The sequence below is a fragment of the Ambystoma mexicanum genome, chromosome 4q (genome assembly GCF_040938575.1).
Source record: "Ambystoma mexicanum isolate Mex_15411 chromosome 4q, UKY_AmexF1_1, whole genome shotgun sequence".
Taxonomy (NCBI): domain Eukaryota; kingdom Metazoa; phylum Chordata; class Amphibia; order Caudata; family Ambystomatidae; genus Ambystoma; species Ambystoma mexicanum.
In genome coordinates, this window is record NC_090928.1 from 504,567,064 (window position 1) to 504,592,038 (window position 24,975).

Here is a 24,975-nt window from a genome sequence, read left to right on the forward strand (position 1 = left end):
TCATTCCCAGTTGTCATACCAGCCACAAAGTCAGCTTTCTGGTACCACTTTACTCTCTCTCTTCTCTGTACTAATGGTGTTGGTGATAATTTGATGGTTTTGTCACCAAATTAGCCAAATCCCAAAATAAAGTGTGTGTGTGTGGTTCCTATATCTGGCCTAAATATATTTCATATTGGAATACTACTTTGATGGACAGATATATACAGGAAAGGCCCCAGCTGGATCCATTCTGTGTCACCTTTAGGGCCATAGATTTCAACATTCTGATCAGCCTTGCATTTGGGAATTCTGATCTAATTTGTCTGCCCATGGTCACTCAGAACTTTTGTTCCTCCTCTATTTACAGGACAGTGATATTAAAGCACATGGGTGCACCAGACCCAGGTCCTTTTAAATCTATAATGAACTTGCCACTGGAAATTCACTCGCAAATATTCATGAGATGGTCTGTGTGGATCCAGCATCCCTCCCTATAGGGAAGGGAGTGTGCCTCGATGGCATGGAAAATCATGATCTGGACATCTATGGCTAAACTGCTTTAGTAAATGCAGCCCAGCATCTCTATACATACCTCCGCAAACCATACCATGAATACATTAACTATAAATTATAGGCCGTTGGCACGAGTTCACTTTTCTAAAACTCGCTCATTATGCATTCAGTTGTACAACTGAGAGCGAATGTTTACATGCACAGGAAAGGCACGTGAATGATTTATGAAACTGCATCCGGGTCCTGTAATATTATGCAAAGTGAGCACTGTTCTCAGTGCCAGTAGGGATTTGAAACTGCTGAAATGTACCTGGAGAACACTATTGAGAGACTGTGTGTGTGCGCATGTGTGTGTGTATGAAATGCAGATGCAGAGAAGGTTCCTGTCAGTTATTTCTATGCAGAGACCAGAATTTCGTTCTCAAGATGTAATGAAAAATAAAATTGGTAAATTAAACTTTTAATGGAAGTCAATGGTCTGTTTTAGTCCATTTCAACCCTGTTGCCAGATCTGCACTTTCTGCGAGTTTACTTTCTTACACTGGAATCTCTGGGGCCATATAAGTACTTTAGTAAAACTACTTCAGTTCCAGTACTTAAACAGACACACACCATGTTGAATGGCGCTGGCAGAGAATGTTACTAAAGGAAATAGGTGGTTTGGGAGCCAAAGGCGCAGCCCCGCATTCACAGCAGCGTATAGCGGTCTATTGCTTGCAGCTCTGGAGGCATGCTGCAGATGTAATCAAGCAGGAAAGGGCTTATAGCTAGGCTCACGGCCTTAAAAACCACATCGCCATGTTATGACAAGGAATATGGAAAGGACCTTTCCAAGGCTAACAGCTTGTTACTCACAATCAACCAAACAACAAGGTAATTATAGTGAAGGAGACCACCCAACAATACAAGTCCACCCATCAATCACATCAATTCAATAACATCATAAAATGGAAGCATTATAAGGGCAGCTACTTGGACCTAAACATCTACTGCGCCCTAAATACGTTTGCGTAGAATTACCACGAGCCCACATCATATGCAGAATGTACCAAAAATAATAAACGCAAGAACACCTTGATGAAACAGGGCGATGTAAGATTGAAATGTGAGAGATATGGCAATGTCACTTTGCACAGCAAAAATACACTTTGCACCGCTCTGTGAATCACAGTGCTTGTTGGCAGTGCAAAGTCAATTTGCATCGCGCTAAACGTTCCATGAATTAGACCCAGAATGTGCAAGGCATATCGCGACAAAGGCTTGAGCTTTGACAATGGGAAAGCATTGATTCCACTGTGAATTGATAATATACTGCTTTATGTGATGCATCTCAAGCAAAAAGGTTCCTCCTCTGTTGGCGATGGTCAACAGGTTTGGGAGATGCTCAGCCTTAAAGATTAATGCTGCCAACTCTGACAGTTTTCCCTGCACCACTTTGAAGGGGGACCTTGCAAATAAATCCAGTCTACTTTGGGGTCCACGCCACATCAAGTACTTGGGATCACAATAGCTAAGAACACCAAGGATCTGATTCACCTTCCTCAGTTATAGAGTAGCTGGAACAATGGGTGCACAAACGGGCCAATTACTGACATCCATGACGTGAAGAATATCCCTTTTCACGGATGATCATACTTCCCATGTTTTGTGACTTGTGTCTGTGTGTATGCGTCCGGCCGGGGTTAGAAGTTGTAAGCCTTGTGGCATGTGTGTGTGGTGGAATGCTATCTTTCCCCAAGGTTCCATCAATGACAGTTGGTAAGTGGAAGGGAAGAAGCTGGCTGGAAGGGTGTAGGGGACTGGTGTCCTGTCCATCTTATTGTCCTGTCTACCTTGTGGATGTACCTATCTACCTGTCTCCCATCCTACACGTGTAGCAGACCAGTGGACGATAAACATTACTTAGTATGTAACTTACCTGGTCTGGTCCTCATCTGTACTCTGCCGTCCCGTTACTTCATTGGCAACGAGTTAGACAGCAGGTGGAGGTCAGGTACTGCTGGGGGTGGCAGCAAAACAACAGGCACTGCCCCCCAAAAGATCTCCCCTCACCCAGGAGGTTGGTGCCAGCGCTGTCGGCTCGGGCAGTTGGCACTGTTCCAGCCAGTGGTTGGTTTTCCTAGAGTGTGTAGCAGGAAGGTCACAGCAGACAAGGGCAACTTCTGGAGGGACACAACCACGGAGGGGCAACTTCCGGAAGGACACAGCCCCTTAAGGGCAACTTCGGGGGAATCCACATGCTGCAGTCTTGAGCACAGTGTGGTGAGTGTCTCAGTGTCGGTGCACCTGGGCCGTTTTCCACGCTAGGGTGCGTGAGAGGCCATATGGTGCAGTGGTGTCAGCTGCAGTCTCCAGGTTCTGTGCCTGTGCTCCAGGTCAGCCCAGGCTGGTTGCTGCATGAGTGGGAGGTGGAGCAGAGGTGTTGACGGTCTCTGCAGGCACATACCAGCAGGTTATGGTCTGGTGCATTAATGCTGGAAGGGATCCGTTGTCCTCCATGTCTGGAGGTATGATGATGAGGAAGCATCTCTGGGTCCCCAGAGGACCATACCAGCAGGTTGTGGACAAGTGCTTTGAAGCAGGAGGTGGTTCAATATCCTCTAGGTCTGGAGGTGTAATGATGACATCACAACGGCATGTTGGCTCTGCATGGGGAGATGGGACGGAACGTCATTCGAGCAAACAGGAAGATGTGCCTCTGTCATGTGGGGTATGCCAGGAAGGAGACTGGTTTGCAGAAGACATTTGCCCATGGTGTCTGTATTTCAACGGGTTTGCGGCAGCTGGACACTTCTCTCTGGGCATGGTTCGTGGACTCCGGCAGGTTTCACAAAGATTCAAAATAGGCCATAGGTTGTTGGGGCCGGTGCTCATTCAGTGTCCATGTTATGTTTTGTGCCTCTTTTTTTTAGATTCGGTTTAGGATGTATTTTATGGGTGTGTATCGGTGTACGTTTAGGCGCAAGGCCAGTCATATATGGTGTTCCTGTGTTTATGTTGTGGCCTTTTTGTTTTTGGTTTAATTGTTAATAGTGGGGTTCTTTGACTGGAGGTGCGGGTTTGTTAAAATGCCTTACAGGGAATGATGACATGTATTGATCTTTCCCTGAACATTGGGGAGAGGCCCACGGGAGGCGCAGATTTGTTAAAATGCGACTCAGGAAGAGAATATTTTCATTAGTGGATTTCCCTGGACATGTGTGTGTGTGGGGTTCACATGGGGCATTGTGCAATGTGTAACCTATCCTTTTCAGGTAATTGGATTTCATTGGACATGGGCGTGTGGGTTTTACACCTTGGGCTTTGCGCTATGTTACAACCTTTTATTTTTTTTATTGTAGCACGTACTCTCATTGGAGGGGGATCAGTCATGTGGTGCGGGGTGATGGCGTTTACTGGTATGTGTTTTACACAATCTATAATATGTATGTTTTTACATGTTGGGTTTTTCACCATCTGTAACATGTTTGTTTTACATGTTGGGTGGGCATTATTTGGGCATTTTCGTTTGGGTTTACTAAGTGTAGGATCTGGTTAGCGGGAGCTCATGGTGCGGGGGTGCAGTGTTATGGTGTTAGGCTGTGCCTTTTTATTTTCAGCAGGTCATGTGTTGGTGGTTTGATATTTGGTTGAATTTCGAGTTTCCAGTTGCATTTGTTGTGAGGGTGTGCTTTGGGTTTGAGAGTTCTCTCATTGACGTGTGTATTTTCTCACACATTGTGAGAATCTTGGCGTCAGTGGGTTGGGCAGATAGTTCCTTTTTGGCCTATTGTGGGGATCTTAGGGCCAGAAAATCTTAGGTCCTGTTCGTTTTGGGCAAATAGCCCTGGATGTTATTGGTCATTGGTTTGTGTGTGGATTAGGTTGGCGACTTAGAACAGCTTCTTGGCTACCGGGAGTTTACGGTATCCTAGCTGTGTGTAGAGGTCAGGTTGCTGGTTGAGTTTCTTTTTTTTTTTTAATGGCTTTCTGGTTTGGTGTTTGGATATGTTGCTTGAGTGTTGTTTGACGGGATATTTGTTGGTTGCCTGGTTGCTCGTTTTGTTGCAGAATTGTGCTCAGACTTGGCAGGTACTCCCTGGCATGTGTTCATTTGTTTTTGAATGGTCTTGTTGGTTGGGCTGGTCTTTTCCTCAGAGGAGAGCAGGGTAGTGGTCAGGCACAGCAGGCTCGAGGCTCTGGGATGGCAGCCCTTGGCAGAAGAAGTTATGCATTTCTTGGGGCTATTATTTATCCTTTCGTTCTTGGTGCAGCGGATGTTGGTGTCCTTTTGTTCATGTTGGTGAACTTCAGCCCTTGTGCCTACATTGCGGGATGTGTTTGGAGGGAGTGATTTGGAGTGTTGAGGTGGTTGGTTTGTGTGTGAAGGGGTGGTGTAGAATTGGGTAGCATTTGGTTGTTCTGTTATGTCCAGAGATTTTGCTAGGTCTGGTGCTGCTCTGTGTTGGTCCCACCTGTGAAGATATATTTAGAGACTACCCTTATGTATGTAATATGTCTGATTTAGTCTAGCCCTGACTTTGACCGATATAGAGCCATGTAGATCCCTCCCCCGGTGCAACAAATAATCCAAGAAAGAGGCCGGGGTACATACAGAATATATTTATTGAATAATATGTCCAATGAATATTTGCACCAAATGATTACACACACCACCTTCTCTTTGGCATAAAACAAAGCTTCAATACAAAACCAAACTTTTTGGGATTTCACATTTGGGTCACAAGTACATGGTAAACAGGCCAAATAACAGATCAATCCTCCTGCCCAACAAAAAGCCCTGACTGTCAAAATTAAACAATACTGTGGATAATTACAAAATCAAGCTCTTGGTAATCCTTTTCTGAAGTTGTATATAAATCACAGTGCCATTGTTCATTTGTGTAATATACTTTCTCTTGTGGGGTGCGCTTAACTTATAATTTCCCTGTGCACATGCCAAACTTGCTATATGATAGCACATCAAACATTGAAAAACAGCACATTTATCACACATGGAACCTTTTCCTCCTCATCCTGAAGCTATACAAAAATTTGACTTCTATCAGGGTCACTTTCTCACTCTCAGTAGAGATAGTATATTCCAATTAGGGAGTTCCTTTATTTCTTTTAGCAAGACACTTCTCTGCCAGGGCACCAACACCCTAACATTCTGTGTAAATGTATCACCCTTCTGAGTTAAGGCTAGGGCTGAAGAATGGTGAACAAATTAGGAATTTTGTTTTTAAAAAAGGACACCCCCAGTTTTGGTGTTGGGAACAAGAAAGAGGAATGCTCAATTATTTTAAATGACTATAACATGAATTAGCGCTAGGAGAAAGGGCAGAGGTTTCTAAATCCCCCGAGCTCGCCCCATGCTCAGTGATTTAATGAGAGTTAATTCAATTATTATTCAGTACAATATGCTAAGGGTCTACTCAGTTTGTGCCCCCATCCACTAATTAAGGGGAAGGTATTAACCCAAACAGATTTATATTGTGCAACACCTTATAAAACCATAAGCGCACTCACAAAAATGTCTGAATTATCATTTGTCAGCTTATTGGCTATTCATTTTCATTGGTCAACTCTTCTCCATCCCTTTCTTTGCAGGGCTGGCCCCTCAGTTCTGATAGTTTACCAAGGCCAAATTTGTGATGGGACCAGTCCAGCCACTTAGAATTAATTTTTTTACAATTTCTAAATAAACCTAAAAATATATATATTTTTCAAATTCTACTCATCTGCCAGACTTATAAGATGTATCTGGTGTCTACATGATGTTGCATTCCTGAACGACAGATTTTCACGGATAACTGAAAAATATAACAGTTCTCAACATAAAATGTTCTAACATATATCTGATTTACTAAACCATCACCTCCCCGGATCTCTGCATTTTTACATTTTCTGAGGAGTTACTACCACATTTTAGATTATTTCTATGTGTTTTTCTCAACAGTTCGCCTGAATTCAATCAGATATTAGTTATAAAGAATGAAAGAAAAAGTTTTAATACCCTCATAGTCAAAGTGACCCAAATCATCTCTCCTGAAGAATGTTCCTTAACCAACTAGAGAACAGAAACGTGTTTAGCTATACCTTCTACAACTTATTAGACTAGACTATGATTAGAATCTAACATAGATCACCACCAATGAATACGTTAGATCAATATACCTTGGGGGATACTTCACAAACCGTCTTACAGACGGTTACTTTGAATTTCATTGATTGGTTTTTTTCTGTCACAAGACTATTTAATACTTGTTTATGTGAATGACAGGATATGTACATTGAATTGCAGAGTTTAATTATGTTTTAATTATGATGTTTGAATAAAATCAATGTCATTTCTTAACCGCAATCTGGGTGAACTGTTGAACTGCAGTACAGGACAACACTGGCATCACTGTTCCCAGATCACAACTTGTACATCTGCTTGGTGTTCTTGAATCTAGAGATACATACATAAATACAGATTTTGAGGGGATGGCCTGTCTAATAGCCAAATGGGCGTTTGGCTAGAAGATGGATGGACATGACTGGAGAGAAGCTCAAGCAGCTAACTTGGTGTGAGGAAAATCAGATTCTCTGGAAAGAAATGAACCCACAAGGTCCAGACCCCAAAACTATTGGTCCTATTTTGAGGTTTATTTGAACAAGTGATCTGGAGAACCCTAATCTGCAGCATGCTTACTGAGTATCAAACCCACTAGTGGAGGGACCCTGCTGGGGATCTTCACAGAAACACAATAAATTTGCTAAAGCCACCAAGTCTAACCAGACTCAAAATACACTTCAAATTGTGTATCTGAATTGGATATTTATCCTTTATTTGATGGTTGTTAACATGCAAATTATATGCCAATACCTAATGTAAAGTTTTTGGCATGGGTTCTTTCATGGCAGCCATGTTGATGTGCGTCAATGCAACTCTCATCAAACACCTGTGCCATCCAGCCACCTTGCAAGTGCACCTTCTCCCTACACTGTCATGGGAGGATGTGCCTCTGGTCCTAACACACATGCCTTGTTCCCTTACTGGAATTGTGACACTTAGTCGAGGAATAGTGAGGTGAAATAAGGGGGACTGGGGTGAGGTAGAGTGAGGTGCGGACTTGATGCATAAGAGTGGGCTGCTGCAATGGGTGACTGGAATGAGGAAGAGTGAAATGGACTAATGGGTGAATTTGATGAAGTGTGAAGCAGGGGCAATTAAAGATTTGAACGAGGAAGAGTGAGGCTGTGGAATGGGAGACTGGGGCACTCAAGATTGTGGTAGGGTAATGGGAACTGCAATGAGGAGAGGGAAGAGGGTGTGATGGGGACTGGAAAGGGAAGAATGAAGGTGGGTAATTCAGTCCAATTTGTTTTCTGGGTGAGGAAGAGTGTGACAGGCTTAATTGTATGCTTAATAGAGGAAGAGTGATGTTCGGGTAATGTTGATTTGCTTAAAGAAAAGTGAGAAGAGAGTAAAGATGGGCTAAAATCAGTAACAGTGAGGCTGTGGTAATGAGGTACAGAGTTGAAGAAGAGTGAGGTGGGGGTAATGGAAGACTGAGACATGGTAGAGTGAGGTAATATACTGGGGAACTGGGACGCGGAAGAGTGAGGCAGGCAGTAATGGAGGACTGAGATGAGGAAGAGTGAGGTGAGGTAATGTAGGACTGGAATAAGGAAGAGTGATGCAGAGGTAATGGGGACAGGATGAGAAAGAGTGATGCAAAAGGAATGAGTGACTGGGATAAGGATGAATAAAGAAGGGTCAGGATAGTTAAGAATTAGGCATTCTGAGACAGAGGTCATTGGTGACCAGTTTGAGGAAGAGACAGTTGAGTTAATGCAGTACAGATATGATGAAGAGTGAGGCAAGGTATTGGGAAATTAGATGAAGAAGACTGAAAAGGGGTAATGGGGAGCACGGCTGAAGAAGAGTGATAAGTGGTAATGGGGGTCTGCGATGATGAAGAGTGAGGTGGAATAGAGTGAGGTGATGACTTGATGCATAAGAGTAGGCTTGTGTAATGGGTGAATGGTATGAGGAAGAGTGAGATGGAGTAATGAGGCAATTTCACAATGAAGTGTGAAGCAGGGGCAATGAAAGATTTGAACGTGGAAGAGTGAGGCTGTGGAATGTGGGACTGGGGCACTCAAGACTGTGGTAGGGTAATGGGAACTGCATTGAGGAAGAGTAAGCAGGGTGTGATGGGGACAGAAAAAGAGAAGATTGGAGGTGGGTAATTGAGTCCAATGTGTGTTCTGGGTGAGGAAGAGTGTGACAGGCTTAATTGTGTACACACTAGTAATGTGGTACTGGGACAAGTAAGAGAGAGAGCCTGGAGCAAGGTTCAAAGAGGATGAGTATGCAAGAGTGAGAAGTTAATCAAGGACTGGGATGAGGAAGAGTGAGGTGAGGTAATGAGAAAAACTGGAGTACTAGACCAAGGAAGGGTGAACAAGTGTTAAAGGGGGAATGGGATGAGGAAGAGTGAGAGGGTAATGGTGGACTGGGACCAGAAATAGTGAGGCAGGGTAATGGGGGGACTGATAACATTAAGTTATGAGGCAGGGTAATATATGACTGGGAGGAGGAAATGTGAGGCAGGTTTACTGGAGGAATGGGATGAGGAAGAGTGAGGTTGGGCTAATAAGGTCTGGGACAAAGGAGAATGAGGCAGGCATAATTAAGGGATGGGATGAGGAAGAGTGTGTCAAGCTAAATATGGGATCTGGATGAGGAACAGTTATATTGGGCAATGGGGGAGGGAAACGCGAAAGAATGGGGTGCCGGAACAAAGAAGAGTGAGATGGGTTATTGGAGTACTAGTACAAGGAAGTGTGAGGAAGGAATAATTGCGGTAGGATGATGATGAGTGAAGAGGGGGTAAATGAGTACTAATGGGCTACTGTGACAAGGAGGACTAAAGCAGGATAATGGTCGACTGGGTCAAGGAAGAATGAGATGGGGTATTTAGAGAATGAGACACGGAAGAGTGAGGAGAGGTAATGTGGCAATGTGACGAGGAAGAGCAAAGTGAGAATAGTGGGGGACTGGAATGTAGAAGAGTGAGATGGGGTATTGGGCAGTGGGATGAGCTAGAGTGAGGCAGACAAATGGAGGACTGGGACATGGAACAGTAAGGTGCGGCTAATGGGGGGCTGAAATGAGGAAGAGTGGACTGTAATTGAATAGTGGGCTGGGTAATAAAACACTAATTAAGCACTAATGGGGTATTGAATAAATGAAGAGAGAGACCTGGGTAATGGGGAACAGATCGGAGGAAGAGTGAGGCATGATAGACTGGTAACTGAGACAAGGAAGAGTCAGGTGGGGGTATGACCGAGGTGAGGGGTTCTGAAGCAGGGGTTGGAGGGGCTGGGATAAAGAAGAGTGAGGCATGGTAATGTGTTAACAGAAAGGGGCATATTGAGAAGTGTCTTTCATTACTAATAGGGTCAATGAACAATGGATAGTGGGATGGTGGTAATGGGTTATGGAAGAGTGGGTTGGGGTATTGGGGGACTAGGATGAGGAAGAATCAGGAGGGTGTAATGTAGGACCAGGCTAACAAATAGTTAGGCAGTGTAATGGGATGCAGGGACAAGGAAGAGTGATTTCGAATAACCGAGTATTAATGGGGTACTGGGAAATTGCAGAATGATTTGGGGTAAAAGGGCTACTGGGACAAGCAAAAGTGAGACAGGCTAATGGGGACTCGGATGAGGAAGATTTAGGTAGGATAGTTGGGTAATGGGATGGGGATCAGTAAGACTGGCTAATTCAGTACTAATGTGGCACCCCGATGAGGAAGTGTGAGGTGGGCAGGGGAAGTGGAGGACAGGGATGAGGAAGAGTGTTGTGGGGTAATGAGGTACTGGGATGAGGTACAGTTACTGGGAACCGGGATGAGGAAGGGTGAGGCTGGGGTGATAGGGGACTAGGATGAAGAGCGTGGCAAGGAAAATGAAGAACATGGATAAGAGAGAATGTGGTACAGGGTTGAGGAGGTGTCCGCTCATTTGGTCGAAAAAAAAATATCGAATGACCATTTGGTCGAAACCAAATGGTCGAAAAAAAATGGTCGAATTTTTATTTATTTATTTATATATTTGTTTTCGTTTTGTTTGGTTAAAAAAAAAGATATATAAAAACGGGGGTTGGGGGGGGGAACCCAAAAAAAATGTAAAAAAAAAAATAATAATAATTCGACCATTTGGATTTCGACCATTTGGTGTCGACCAAATGGTCATTCGACCATTTGGTTGTCGACCAAATGACTGGTAACCGGTTGACGAATTGTGAGGCTATGGTAATAGAGGAATTCAATGACATAGAGTGATGCAGGTTACAGTCATGGGGATTGGAATGAGGTAGAATGAGTCTGTATAAATTGGGGACTAGGCATGGAAGTAATTTTGTAATAGAACAAGGACTATTGATGCACGGTAATGGGGTACAAAATGAGGAAATGTGAGTTGGGCTAATGGGGTTGTGAATGAGGAAGACTGATACAGGGTAATGGAGTACTAATGGGGAACTGGGACTGGGTAGAGTGAGGTTAGTGTAATGGGATACTTGGATGAGGAAGAGTGAGGCATAGGAATGTTGAACTGGGATGAGGAAATAGTTGCGGAATGGGATATTGGGATGAGGAAAATGGAGGTGGTACAATGGGTTACAGAGACAAGGAAGATTGAGATGGGAGTAATGGGGCACTGGGTCAAGGAAGAGCGAGCCTGGAGTAATGGGGATCTAATATGAGAAAGAGTGATGTGGAGGTTAATGAGGGATTGGGGCAAGAACGAGTGAGGCTGGGTAATAGGAGTGATAATGGGGTACTTGGACCAAGAAGAGTGAGGCAGTGTTAATGGATGACTGGGAGGAGGAAGGGTGCAGCAGGTTTGATGGGGGATACAACAAGGAAGCGTGCGAGGCTAATGGTGGGCTCGGTCAATGAAATGGATACAGGGTAATAAGGGTATGGGATGAGGAAGAGTGAGGTGGGGTAGTGTGGGATTTTGAGGGGGTAGAGCGAGGTAGTTTTAATGAGGGAGTGGGAAGAGGAAGAGTTTGGCGGGTCAATAGGGTACTAGGATCAAAAAGATTGAGGTAGAGGTAATGAAGGACAGGAACGAGGGACAGTATTTCACGGGTAAGGGGGAACTGGGATGGGGAAGTGGTAGTTTGGTTGATGGGGGATTGAGACAAGAAAATAGTGGTGGGGCTTATGTGGTACTGGGGCAGAAAGAGTGAGTTGGGGTATTTGGGTCCTGATTTGAATAAGTATATGGAAGGGGTAATGGGTGGCTGGGATGAGGGAGAGATGGGGCAATGGGGATTGGAATGAGGTAGAGTGAGGCTGGATAAATGTGGGACTGGGACATGGAAGCATGAGGTGCAGCTATGCAGTACATGGATCGGGAAGTATAAGGCTATAGTAATGGGGGACTTCAACGATGTAGAGTCATGCAGGGTAATGCAGTACTAATTTGGTACTAGAACAAGCAAGAGTGAGGCAGTCAAGGGGAATGTGGGACAAGGAGAGAACGATTGGCGTAATGGGCTACTTAGATGAGAACACGTGAATTGGGGTAATAGGGTTGTGGATGTGGAAGATTGATACAGGGTAATAGAGTACTAGTGGGGTACTGAGACAGGGTAGAGTGAGATAAGGGTAAATGGGTAGTGGAATGAGGAATAGTGAGGCAGATGCAATGGGGAATTGGGATGAGGAAGGAGGTGGGGTAATGGGATACTGGAATGAAGGACATTGAGTTGGGGCTATGGGCTGCAGGGACAAGTAAGATTGAGATTGGAGTGATGAGTTACTGAGACATGGAAGAGTGAACCTTGGGTAAAAGGGGTCTATGATGAGAAAGAGTGAGATGGAGGTTAATGGGGAGTGGGATGATGAAGGGTGAGGTTTGGCAATAGAGTAATAATGGGGTACTGCAACAAGGAAGAGTGAGGCAGTGTTAATTGGGGATTGGGAGGAGAATGGGTGCAGAAGAGTGAGTGAGTAATGGTAGATGGGTTCAATGAAGAGTGATGCTGAGTGTGGGACTGAGACAAGGAATACTATGTCAGGGTAATATTAGTCTGGGATGAGGTAAAGTGAGTTGGGTAACGTGGGAGTAGGAGGAGGAAAAGCAAGGTAAGTAATGCAGGGGTGGGAAGGTGAAGAGTGAGGCTGGTCAATAGGCTACTGTGATGAAAACGAGTGAGGCTGGGATAATAAATGACTGTGACAAGGGGGATGTTTAGAGGGTAATTGGGAACTGGGATGAGGAAGCAGTAGGTGGGATAATGGGGGGCTGAGACAAGAAAAATAGAGGTGCAGCTGATGGGGTACTGGGACAAGGAAGAGTGAGTAGGGCTATTGGCGTACTGATATGAGTAAGTATGCAGAAGGGTTAATGGCTGGCTGGGATGAGGGATACTGAAGTGGGGATGATTTAGTGCTAATGGGGAGCTAGAATGAGGAAGTGCAAGGTGGAATAATGGTTGATTGATTTAAGGAACAGTGAGGTGAGGGATAGTGCCATGCTCAAATGAGGAAGATGTTTTGGGAGTAGTAGTGGACTGGAACAAAGAAGAGTGAGATGGGATATTTGGGGCCTGATATGAACAAGATGGAGACAAGCTAATGGGGGACTGGGTGAAGGAAGAGTGGGGTGCGCATAATGGGGGAATGGGATGAGTAAGAGTGAGGTAGGGAAATGGAGGTGTGGCACGAGAACTGGAGTGCTAATTAGGTACTTCGACATGGAACAGTGAAGCCTGGGTAATGGGTGAAATGGGGAAGACAGAGGTTCGGGAAAAGGGTGAATGATGGAAGGAAGTGTCAGTTGGGAGATTGGGTACTGCAATGTGGAAAGTGAGGCATGGTAATGGGGGATTTGGCAAGGAAGAGTGAATTTGGGGCAATGCAGGGCTGGGTCTTGGAAGAGTGAGGCAGAGTAATGTGGGTCTTGGACAAGGAACAGTGAGATGGGGTAATGGTTGAGTGAGATGAAGAACTCTGAAGCTGGGATAAATTAGTATGAAGCATGTTAATGGGGTACCGTGAAGCAGAAGACAGTGGAAGGTACTGGAGCATTAATAGGATACTAAAGAGATAATGAAGTGGTGGTAGTGGGTTATATAAGAGTAGAATATTGAGGTAGGATGATGGGGGCTGGGAAATCGAAGAGCGAGGTGGGGTAATGCAGGAATGGGATGAGAAGAAATGAGGCTGTGTTAATGGGGGACTGGGACATGTAAGAGTTAGGCAGGGTAATGGGAGATGGGGACGGGGAAGAGTGATGTGGAACAGTGAAGTATTAATGGAGTACTGACCAGTGAAGAGTGATGTGTTTGTAATGGAGTCGTTTTGACCTACATTTTTTACCTAATCACATTTGATTGAATTTATTCAATCTTTCATCAGTCTAAAATGCAGGGGAGACCCCCGCAACACCCAACCCCACTTCCCCTCAACCTAATCTATACCCTTACCCATCCCCATATATATATTTAATTACATTTGACCAAATAAAAGGTCAAAGAAATGTGATCAAATGTTTTAGGTCAAATGTTTTTAGGTTAATTATGCTAATACCATGGGACAAGGAATAGGGAAACAGAGTAATGGAGACAGACATGAGGAAGAATGAGGCAGGGTATTGGGGAACTGGGACAAAAAACAGTGATGCATAGTAATGGAGGACTAATGGGGTACTCAGATGTGGAAGTGTTAGGTTGTGAATTTGGGTAATGGGACACAGGGTGAAGGAAATTGATGTTGGGTAATGGGATATAGTGAAAAGAAAACTGAAGCAGGGTATTGGAAGACTGTAACACATAAACATGACGTGTGGCTAATCGTTGACAGGAATGGAAATAGTGAGGAGGGGTAATAGGTTACTTGGATGGAGCAGAGTGAGGCAGGGTTAATGATCTACTTGGACAAGGTATAGTGAGGGGAACAGTAGAATATTAATCAAGTACTGCACCAATGAAGAGTGATGTGTGTGTAATGGAGCGATAGGACAAGGAATAGGGAAACAGGGTAATGGAGCAGACATGAGGAAGAATGAGGCGGGGTCATGGGGAACTGGGACAAAGAAAAGTGAGGCAGGGTAATGGAGGACTAATGGGATACTCAGATGTGGAAGTGTTAGGTTGTGATGTGGAGAAATCCGACACAGGGTGAGGAGAAATGGATGTTGGGTAATGTGATGCTGCGAAAAGAAAACTGAAGAAGGGTCTTGGAAGACTGGAACACAGAAACATGAGGTGTGGCTAATGGTGGACAGGAATGGGAAATAGTGAGGAGGGATAATAGATTACTGGGATGAGGCAGTGTTAATGATCTACTTGGACGAGGTAGAGCGAGGGGAACAAAAGGAAAAGCCAGTTGGGGAGATTGACAGATATTGGGGTGCTGGGAAATGGGAGAGTGAGGTAGTGGTAATGTGGCACTAGGATGAGGAAGAAAGAAGTGGGGCAGGGGGTTTGAGATGAGGTTTTGTGAGGTAAGTGTAAAGTGGGACTGGGATGATGAAGAGTGAGGCTGGCATAATGGGGACTGGCAAGCTGAATAGAGAGACGGAGTAAGGAGGGACTGGTTGGGTAAGAGTGAGGATTGGTTAATGGGGGACAAGGACGAGGAGGATTTACTTGAGTGTGGTGTGGCACTGGGATGAAGAAGAGTGAGGGGGCTAATGGTGGACTGGGTTGATGAAAAGCAATACTAGGTTAGTGGATGAGGAAGATTGAGGTGGGGATGATCGGGGAATTAGCCAAGGTACAGTGAGGATGGGCAATGCGGGACTGAAGCAAGGAAGAGTAACTTTGGAGGAGTAGGGGACTGAATGCAGAAGGGTGAGGCAGGGAAATAGGTGACTGTAACAAGACCGCAAGAGGCAGGGTATTTGGAGACTCAAATTAGGAAGAGTGATGTAGGAATGGTGAAGAACTGGGATGAGGAAGAGTGAGTTGGAGGTGACATGGGAATGAGCGAAGGAAGTGTGAGGTGGCGAAATGGAACAGTGAGGTAAGGAAGCATGAGACAAAGGTAATGGGGAATGATATGTGGAAGTGTGAAGCCTGTCAATAAAGGATTGGATTGAGGAAGACTGAGGCAGGGTAATTGGAGACTGGGACGTGGAAGGGGGAGGTAGGGTAACAGTGGCGAAGAGTGAGATGGTTAAGTGGTTAAGATGATGTGTTCTGAGAAAGGGGTAAAGGGAACTGGGATGAAGAAGAGTATGGTACGGTAATAGGGTACTAAATGTGTACTGAGCCGAGGAAGGGTGAGGTGCGGTAATGGGGGACTAAAAAAAGGGAGAGTAAGATGTGGCAATGGGTAAATTGGACAAGGAAGAGTGATGCATGGTAATGGTCGACTGAGATAAGCAGTTCTCTGGCAGAGATAATGGGGAACTGGAATTAAGAAGATTAAGGCATGGTGATGGTTTACTGATTAGGTGAAGAGTGAGGTGGGTAATAGAGTGCTAAAAGGTTATGGGTCCATATAAAGTGAGGCAGTGCTAATGTGGTGCTAGAATGAGGAAGAATAAAGGCTAACTCATTGGGAGACTGGGACACATAAGAATGAGACATGGTATTCGAGAACAGGAGCAAAGAAGGGGGTGTGATTTTAAGGAATATTAATTGGGCAATGGGACAATGAAGATTGAGGTGGTAGTAAGGGGGATGTGGAACAAGGTGGAGTGATATGGGGTCATGTGGACCTGGATGATGAAGAATGATTACTGGAGGACTCAGATGAGTAAAATTGAGATGTGGTAATAGGGGGGACTAAATCAATAAATAGTGACATGGGACAATGTGGGACTCATGCAAAAGAGTAGTATGGGATAATGGGGGTCTTGGATGAGGAAGAGTGAGGCTGGGTAATAGTTGACTGGGATAGGCTCCACCGTTCTGCCCCGTGGTACACACCAGAGCTCGCCTCAAACAAATACTCAATTAGATTCCTAGAGAAACAACAGTCCTAAAATCGTAACCTGAAGATCTCACCAACCTCAAATATATCAGTGCCAACCGTAAGATTCATATTACAGAGGCAAAAGCTGCCTACTACTCCACCACCATTGTGGCAGCCTCTAACAGGAGCAAAGCCCTATTTTAAGTAATAAAGCATTGTGCCCATTCTAGGATCCACCATTAAACAAATGATTGGCCAAAGCTCAATGCACTACTCAGCATCATTAACGTCTCTGTCACAGAAACGTCCTTACCAGATACCCTCAAAATTGGTCTCAAATAAACTCTTTTGAAAAAAGCACCTCTAGACCAAGACAACCGGACCAAATACCGGCCCATTACAAACCTCACGTTTATTGGTAGAATCTTGGAAAAAGCAGTAGCTACACAAGTACTCACCAAAATCAATCAACTACACCACCTAAACCACTATCAGTCTGGGTTTTGTCCCAAGTGTAGAATCAAGATGGGCACCATCCACGTGGTGGAGGATTATTTAATTGTTTTGATTTTTTATTTTAACATTTATATAGCAGCCAAAACGCAGAGGTAACCCAGGTAAAAGTAGATACGAGCTAGAATGCCAAACCTATTTTTGCGGGGGCTACACTATTCCCAATACCATTGAGTGTGCCCTAATAGCAGCACTGTGTTAAATTTGAATTTATAACGTGTGCCTATTAGCGTCACTGTGTTAAAGTTGAATTTAGAAAGTGTGCCTAATAACGTCACTGTGTTAAAGTTGAATTTAGAAAGTGTGCCTAATAGCGTCACTGTGTTAAGGTTTGAACTTAGAAGGTATTCCCAACATCATTGAGTATGCCCTAATAGAGTCACAGTGTTCAGTTGAATTTAGAAAGTGTGCCTAGTAACGTCACTGTGTTAAAGTTGAATTTAGAAAGTGTGCCTAATAGCGTCACTGTGTTAAGGTTTGAACTTAGAAGGTATTCCCAACATCATTGAGTATGCCCTAATAGCGTCACAGTGTTATAGTTGAATTTAGAAAGTGTGCCTAATAGCGTAACTCTGGCATAGTTGAATCTGGAAAGTGTACCTAATAGCGTCATTGTAATATAGTTGAATGTAGAAAGTGTCCCCAATATCATCACTGTGCTAAAGTTGAGCGGATGGAGTGGATATATCTATGTATATCTCTGTATCTCCTATATATGCTATGTACCTGTATGCCCATGTTATCTGTATCGCATGTTTACCCTATCCATCCTGGCGCTTTATATACGTATTCAGCTATGTACGGCCCCTGTCCTGCTCTCGTGCTTGGTCGGAGGTGCTTTACTGATAACCACCATATTACACTACTGCGCTTACTCTTTTCTATAAACCATAATTCAACTAGAACACAGCTATGCTATGACACATTCAGCCTAGCTTTTCTCATACTAACATGACCCAATGAACACCTCATTATCCTAATAAAACACAGCTAGCTGAGCACATACCGGCTAGTTTAGACGTCTCCTCAGGCCTAACGCAGCCAGAACGCATTCTGGGTGTCCCACTTCCGGACTCAACAGATCCAACTGATTTCCTCAGCACCAAACCTACTGCTAAGAAGCAGCTATCATGCAACAACCACACCAGCTGCACACATATCCAGTGCGCCCACGCACCATACTACACACTCTCTCTCTCTACTGATTTGAACTGCGGTACCCGAGGGCGTTCAACCTACCAGTGCTTTGAGATTATACCAATGATACATAAGGCGCTATATAAATGCCAAGTAACATAACATAACAAAACATAACATAACATAACTAACATGCATCATAGGACATAATAGGTGAAGTAAATAAATACAAGCTAAAATACCAATCCTTGTTTTGCAGGGGCTACCACTAACATGCATCATAGGACAAGCAGGTAAAGTGGATACAAACTAGAATGCCAAACCTCTTGTTGCGTGCGCTACACTAACATGCATCATAGGACGTAATAGGTGAAGTAAATAAAAACAAGCTAGAAAGCCAAACCTCTTGTTACAGCGGCTGCCACTAACATGCATCATAGGACATAATAGGTGAAGTAAATACAAACTATGAAGCCAAACCTTTTGTTACGGGGCTACCACTAACATGCATCATGGGATTAAACAGGTAAAGTAGATGCAAGCTAGAATGCCTCACCGCTTGTTGCGGGGGCCATGCTAACATGCATCATAGGACGTAATAGATAAAGTAAATACAAGATATGAAGCCAAACCTCTTGTTGCGGGGACTACGACTAACATGTATCAAGGTCGCAAAGTTAAAATAGGTGCATTCAAGCGGAAGCCTCACCTCTATGTATGAAAGGCTGACTCCAGCATGGAGGGAATTGAGAGAGACCGGAGGGATATAGGTAATGACTATACAGACATAGATAATGTGCATAAGAGAAAAAACCAAGGCATTTAAAGTCCACATTATGTAACAGTGCTATGGAAGTGGTGTAGTCGTAGGTGACACCGGATGGAGGAAAAGTGTGGTTGCACTTAGCGACGAGGTAAGTTAGCATGCAAAAATGATGCGAAAGATAGTACAACAAAGAAGGTATGATGACCGCATGATGTCAGTATAGAAACCGGAGTCTGCCACAGTAAGGCTGGATGTTAGCTGTGATCAGATGCTAGTTTTAGAATGATCTTGTAGCGGACATAGTAAAAAAGGGATGTTCGGATCGTTCTAGAGGAGTGAACATCATGTCCAGAAGGGGTAGGTGCAGTTAAAGGTAAAGGAGAGCAGGAGGTAACATATTTGTTAGTGCCTGGGATTGGAGGCGAAATAGTTCACAGAAGCAGGGTATAGTCATAGTAGAGCAATGGATCATAGATGAAGGTAGTTCATTTTACCTCGAGAATTAAGGAGGTGTCCTGAGTTGGGGGAAACAGTTTTATGTAGTGATGGAGCGTCATGGAGAGGACAGGGAAAAGACAGGGGGCCTTTAGAGTGGGCCTTTAATGCCGGACCCGGCTTGACATCACGGCTCAGTATTTGCTGGTGAGGGCAACCAATTAACATGCAGGATCTTCTAAGGTGCCTCTCCAGGCACTGCGGCCAGCCCAGAATAGGGTGAATACGCGGTGGCCATCTTGGTGGTGCTGCAACCCCTGCAAAGACTGCTATACACAGTAGATGTAGCCAAAGACTCTATCCCTGGGTGTGTTATGGGACATCCTTCCTGGCCCGAAGATGAAGGGAGAAGACAGGGGACCTTGAAAGCAGGCCTTTAATGCCGGGCCTGGCTTCTCCTCGTGGCTCATTCAGGCCTCAGTATTTGCTGGTGAGGGCAACCAATTAACATGCAGGATCTTCTAAGGTGCCTCTCCAGGCACTGTGGCCAGCCCAGGATTCCCTTCAAATCATGGATAAGGATGACTCTTGCCTTCTCATCCTTCTTGACCTCTCGACCGCATTTTACACATTCGACCACTGTATCCTCATCTCCCACCTCATCGTCAGGATGGGATTCTCTGGCATGGACCTAAATTGGATTACCTCCTACCTCTCGGGCAGACACCAAGCTACCCAGTTCAAGACGTTGCATTCTGACCAACTCCCAGTCTCCTGCTGAGTCCCCTGAATGTTCCATGCTTTCACTGGTCCTTTTAAACCTTTACCATCAGGGTGCAATCCTCAACCACCCTGATATAGCAATCCAACAATACGCACACTATACTCAGTTGTACATGAGAATAACAACCCACAGAACATCAGTCTTCTATGTGATTACCTCGCCATCATCCAGTCCTGGATGCCGGCAATCTACCTAAAACCTAACCATGCCAAGACCAAATTCATCCTCAGTGGTACCCCTTCCAAACAAAAACTTTTCCAACAATGGCTCAATAATATGCACCTAGAAGGATTTAATCTGCAAATCTCAGATTACTCAAAATCCTTAGGCTTCACCATTGACAGCAGCCTGTCCTTCTGTAAACACATAGTCAAGAAGAACCAATCAACCTGGCTCCAAATCTCCAATCTTCAAAAAATCAAACCCTTCATCCCGCCGTTGGACTTCTGGATGGTAGTGCAGGCCCTTGTGGTCTTGAAGATCGATGGGGAAATTCCCTCCAACAGGGCTCCCAGCTGCTAATTTGGCTCCCCTAAAAGCAGTCCACCACACTGCAGCACATCTTATACTGGTGTGCGAAAATGTGCCCAAATCACCCTGTCCTGTGCAAACTACTTTGACTTCCTCTCCAGGCCAGTACACTGTTCAAACTGTATGCATCATCTACAAAGCATTGACAAGTAGCACACCAGTGTGCCTAGCAGATAAACTCCATAGATCTGGTGGCTCACTCCTTGTGCAGCAAATCGATCAGCCGGCTCGAATCACAACTAGTCTGAAAAGAGAAGACCCGCAAAGAATCCTTCTCTTGTCACGTACCCACTCTCTGGAGCTCGATCCCAGTATCGACGAGGAATGCTCCCACATTTCTCCAATTTTGAAAATCTCTCAAAACATGGCTTTTTCAACACCACCTGACCATGAAATAATCCTAATGGATGCACAGAACGCAACTCATAGTACTATGCTATTGTTAAAATATGCCAGCCCAAATGCTGGCTACCCAAAACATGTACAGCGCTCTGTTGCCCATGAGCTAGGTCTGCCGTATAAACAATAACAAAAAATAATAATGGGGGATTCAGACAAGGAAGTGTGATGTGGGGTAATGACGGACTAAGAGGCGGAAGATTGAGGAGGGGAAGAGGGACTGAGACATGGAAGAATGAGGCAGCAGCGTAGAAGTGAAATGGTATGAGGAAGAGTTAGAGAATTAGATACGGTTAATCAGAGATTAAAACATGGAAGAGTGAGGCAGGGGTGGTGGACTGGGACATGGAACAGTGAGTTGGAATATTGGGGAGCTGGGCTAAAGAACAGTGAAGCAGGATTATGGGGGACTGGGACTGGAAATTCAGAGATGTGTGTAATAGGGACACGGATGAGGAAGAGTGGGGTTGTGGTAGTACGGTACTTGGACACTCACATGTGAGGTGGGTTAGGGTAGGGCTGCTTTGATGATAAGTGTGGAGGGGTAAAGGGAAACTGGAAGAAGAAGAATACAGCAGGACAATGGAGTACAAATTCAATACTGGGTCAAGGCAGTGTGATGTGGTGTTAATTGTTTACTTTATTGAGGAAGATTAATGCTGTGGTATTGTTTGACTAGCCAAAGAAATGTCTAGCAGGAGTAAAGGGAGGTTGATATGAAGAACAATAAAGGGAAGGTAATGGGGGACCAAGTTAAGGAAAAGTGGGGTGGGGTAATAGCAGACTGAAACATGGGAGATTGGCATGAGGAATACAAATGTATGGAATAATGGGGACTCATGAGGAAAAGTGCAGTAGAGTAATTGGATGAGTGAGTAAGACTTAGGTAGTATTATGGGGCAATGGGACACGCAATTCTGAGGCATGGTAATTGGGACATGGATGAGGAAGAGTGAGACAGGGTAATGGGGTGCCAGGATGAGGAGGACGGAGCCTGTGTAATGGAGTACCAATGGAATATTGGGAAAAGGAAGATTGTGGTGGTGTAATGTGGAACTGAGATGAGGAAGAGTGGGACAGGGCAATGGGGAATGAGACAAAAAAGAGTGAGGGGGTATTGCAGAACTGGTAGGAGCGAGAGTGAGCTAGAGATAATTGGGAACTTGTACACGGAAGAGTGAGGAAGAGATAATGGGGGACATGGTCATGAATGAGTGAGCTGGGGTAATGGGATACTGAGCCAAGGAATATTGAGACTGGTGTAATAAGGGTCTGGCATCAGGAAGGGCGAGGCAGGGGTAATGAAGTACTAGGATGAGGAAGATTGAAGAAGGGTTAATTGTGGACTGATCAAGGAAAAGTGAGGCAGGGAATGAGGCAGTGGCGCAAGCAAGATTGAGATGAGGCAATGGAGTACTGAGATGCTCATGCCTCAGTAATGGTAATGGAGGACTGAGACGAGGAAGAGTGAGAAGTGTGTGATGGGGAATGGAAGAGGAAGAAAGAGGCAAGGTAATGAAGTACTAATTGGGGCTGGGTCGAGGAACAATGGCAGGGTGACAGTGTACTAAATCACAGAAGATTTATGTAGAAGTCACCATGGGCTGGCTCCAAGGGAGGTAAAAGCAAAGGGGCTCTGAGCTGAGCAAAAGTGAGGTGGGACAATGAGACTTGGAAGAGAGAGGCAGGTTAACGGGGGACTGGGATGATGAAGTATGAGGAAGAGTAACAGATTTCCTCAGTTCACAAAGTATTTCAGAACTTGCTTCCACAGGCAGAAAAATGCAATGTGCAAGGTGTCAAGAGTTGGTATTCAGGCAATAGTTCCAGAACTCAATTGATTTAATGGAGTCGCATTGAACTGGAATGAGGAAGAGGGAGGCAGGAAGTATCGGGGACTGGGATGAGGAAGAATCATTCAAAGGTAATTATTAGGAACTGGGAAAAGGATTAGTGAGGAAGGGTAATGGTGAGCGAGGATTAGAAATTATGAGGCAGGGGTAATTAGTGGCCTGGAGGAGGAAGAGAGAGTTGGTGTAATGTGCCACCAAAAAGAGGAAAGTGAATTGAAGTAATGAGGATTGAGATGAGATAGAATGATGAGAGTAAGAGGGACAGGCTTTAAAATGAGTGAGGCGAGGATTGGAAGAGTGAAGTGGGGTATTGCAGTTGCAAAACTAGGAAGTAATGGACGATTGGTGGAATGAGGCAGCATAATGCGGTACCAGAACTTGGAAGATTGAGGCAGGGATAATGAGGTACTTGGATGAGAACGAGTAAGGCTGTCTTACTTCTGTACTGGGATGAGGAGTAAGACAGTGTAGTTGTATACTGGTATGAGGAATAGTCAGGTGGTGTAATTGAGTACTAGTGGGGGATTGGGATAAGTAAGAGTGAGGTAGGGTTAATGGGGGATTGGGACAAGGACACTTGAGGCAGGGATAATGGGTGACGTGGACAAGGCAGAATGAAGCAGTTTAATGGAATACTAATGGGGTACTGGGATGGAATTAGTGAGACAGGTGTGAGGGACTGGGGTGAGGAAGAGTGAGGCAGGTAATGGGTTGAATGGGGCGAGGAGGAGTGAGGTGGGCATAATGGTGGATTGGTCAAATGCATGAGGCTTGTAATGGGAGAATGAGATGGCGCAGAGTGAGGTGGGGTAACATAGGACTGGGACAAGGAAGTGTAAGGTGGTGTGGTGGTGTAATAGGATGAATTCGGATATTAGGAAACTGATTCAAGGGAGATTGTGGGGTCGAAAAGGGTACTGGGATGTAGAAGAGTGAGATAGGGTAATGAGGAACTGGCAAGAAAAACAGTGAGGCATGGGTAATGGTGGACTGGACTGAGGCACAGTGATGTCTGGGTAGTGGGGACTGGGACAAGGATTAATGAGAAAGGGTAATGGTGAAAATGGATTAGAAATCTGGATGCAGGGGTAATTGGCAACCAGGACAAGGGAGAGATAGTTGGTGTTGGATTTCTGGGTAGTGGGGACTGGGATAAGGATGAGTGAAAAGGGGTAATGGTTGACAAGGATTAGGAATTCTGAGACAGAGGTAATTGGTGACCAGGATGAGGAAAATAAAGTTGGTTTAATGTGTTACAGGGATGAGGAACAGTTCTGTGGTGGTAATGGGGACTATGATGAGGAAGAGTGAGGTCAGAGTAATGGGGTCTGGGATGATAAAGAGTGTGGCAGGCTAGTGGGGGACTTAGACTAGGAAGAATGAGGTTGGGTAGTGAGGTACTGAGACAAGGAAGAGTGGTGTGCGATAATCAGGACTGTGATGAGGAAGAGTAAGATGGGGTAATGGTGGACTGGGTCGAGGAAGAGTGAGTCAGGAGTAATGAAGGACTTAGAAAGGAACAGTGAGAGGGTTTTGGGGGACTGAGATGTGGAGGGATGAGGAAAGTAGAGGTTGTGGAAATAGGGGCAGGTGCTAGGAAGTGTGAGAAATGTGAATTGTGGACTGGGATAAGGAAGCATGAGTCAGGGATAATGTTGTACTTGGACAAGGTAAAGTAAGACAGCTAATCAAGGCTGGGACAAAGGTATAGTTAGGAGGGTGTAATGTAGGACTGGTATAGGTAAAAGTGAGGTGGGGTAATGTGGAACTATCATGGAGAAGAGTGACAGAAAAATTGAGTAGTGATGGGATACTAGGATGGGGTATAGTGAGGCAAGGGTAATGGGGTAGGAAAATGATGAAGAGTGTGTAGGGACAAGGAAGAATATGCTGGGCAGTGGTAATGGGGGACTGGATGAGGAAGAGTGTAGCCTTGTAAACTTTTTGTTTTAATGAGGAAAGTGAGTTGGTATAATGTGATATTGAGACAAGGAAGAGTGAGGCAAGGGTAATGGGGCATTGGGATGAAGAAGAATAAGGCTTGGGTAATATGGTATTGAGACACAGAAGAGTGAGCCAAGCTAATGCAATACTGAGACTAGGAAGTGTGAGGTGGGAGTAATGATGTACTGGGATGAGAAAGCG